Source organism: Austrofundulus limnaeus, unplaced genomic scaffold, assembly GCF_001266775.1.
Source record: "Austrofundulus limnaeus strain Quisiro unplaced genomic scaffold, Austrofundulus_limnaeus-1.0 Scaffold157, whole genome shotgun sequence".
Lineage (NCBI taxonomy): Eukaryota > Metazoa > Chordata > Actinopteri > Cyprinodontiformes > Rivulidae > Austrofundulus > Austrofundulus limnaeus.
In genome coordinates, this window is record NW_013952559.1 from 220,045 (window position 1) to 222,064 (window position 2,020).

General features: G+C 40.3%; 1 protein-coding gene across 1 annotated transcript in view; it reads left to right on the forward strand.

Moving 5' to 3' along the window:
* Positions 1-2,020, forward strand: part of liat1 (ligand of ATE1) — an 11,986-nt gene that overhangs the window by 7,692 nt on the left and 2,274 nt on the right. The window lies entirely within an intron of this gene.

Genomic DNA, 2,020 nt, shown 5'->3' on the forward strand with positions numbered 1-2,020 from the left:
CTTTTGAACAGTGGCTGCTTTGTTTCCCCAATGTATAACTGGTCGGAGTCCTCCTGGCACTTAACAGCATTTACAGAGTAGCAGTCACACGGAGGCAGGGCTTAAAAGCCTGAATTTTGCCTGAAACTCTCAGGCTGAAGAAGTCTCTTGGAGGAGAGACGAAACGTTTCATTAAAGAAGAACCCGTCCAGAAGACCTATACAATTTTTTTCTTTTTGATTTTTTACCTGGATTACTGAGATGCATCAGGACATTATGTTAGAAAGGTTAACAGACACCACAAGGTGTTGATACACCATCAATTTGAGTGTATAAATCTATCTCTGAGCCTCAGTGGTGAGTAAAAWAAGTATAATGGTGTCAACCTTCACACACCAGGACATACCTCTCACTCATGGTGTCGAGTTTTGGCCAATAACAAAAACTTAAAGTTGAACAACTTGATCAAACTAAACAAGAAAACTAACCAGAACAACTAATTTTTACTCTCATGAACTTCTTTAATAGTCATAAACATGCAAAAACATAATTTCTGCAAGATTTCTCAGCAAAGAATGCTGGGTAAATACTGGTCTGTCTGACATGAGGTGGAAGAGGGCGGGGCTTTTCAGAAAACTGCTTTCAACACTGCATGGTGTCATATAACAACAAAAGACTTAACTGTGGGCGGAGCTTATTTAACACTGTCCTGTGTTGTCAACACTGAGGAAATCAACACTGTGAATTAACACCAACACTGGGTGTAAGTTTACTCAGAAAGTGTTAAAATAACACTAGGGGGTGTTAAATCAACACCATATATGTTTACACTGAAATTTTAACACTCCTGTTTTTGCTGTGATCTAACCCAGATGTGCCCAAAGTGGGGCCCGCGGGCCAAAATTGGCCCACAGAGCCATTTGATTTGGCCCACCAGCAGTTGTCCTGGTTATTAGATTGTAATTATGTTAAGATTAAATATAAAATACAAGAGACATTTGGATTAGATTTAAGCCCATATAAAGATTTGCACACTTTAGAAGACCCCGTACACTCAAATTTTAAATTATGAAAAATCCCATGAGTCTTTGCTGCCAGGAAAAATGTTTTTTTTTTTTTTTTTTAATTTTGGCCCTCTCAGCGAAAATGTTTGGGCACCCCTGATCTAACCACTCTCTGGAGCGATACCGATCCGGTTAACCTCCTCTGTCTGCGCTGCAAAACCTTCAGCCCTGACTAAAAAGACTTTTATTATCTCCAAATAAAATTTAAGTTGGCATGCTTCTTAAAGCTGTCATCAACAATGGGCTTCCACAGAGCACCTGATGCAGCTCTGCTCCAAATGGAAAGTGAAATCTTGATCCTTTTCATGAGTTTGCAGCTGTGACCCAGGCACAGAAATCATAGCTGAGAAGGTTGTAAACTTGTGTGAAGGATTAAACAGGTTACTACAGATAGTCCACACTGGGTTTGAGTGACCCTGTCAGTTTGTCGGTATCTCACTGTGAACTTTGTCACGCCTGCGTGGATACGAGCTACGTGTCCTCTCTGACTCAGCGGGATGATTTGTGTCTTCCTGCAGCTCTTACTGGTAGAGTTCAGATATGTGAGGAAACACAAGCAGGACAGACTTGTTCCAGCTCTGACACTGAGCTATTTTTAGCACTTCTGCATGCATTGTTCACAAGGGCACTAGTTTAAATGTTTGTTAGAAGTGTTTGAGCTACTTTACAAAACATTGTAATGAATTTATGGCTTTGTCAAAGGAGGCACATGTTATAATAGCCCACATTTGATGTGTGAGGACTGTGTCAGGCAGGAACAGGATGGAAACTCCCTTCATATTTCCACTTTGTTTGATGTGGAAGTTGTTTGAGGTGTTATATGCAGCAATTTGACAGATCTACATGTACTCTGCATTTCACAGCTTTCTTATTTTTAAATTGCATTTATTCAGGACCAGGATTGGATCCCTGACAATGTTTTTGTCAAGGAACCGGAAGTAGACAGAATTTATATGCACTGCTGAGAACAGAGCATG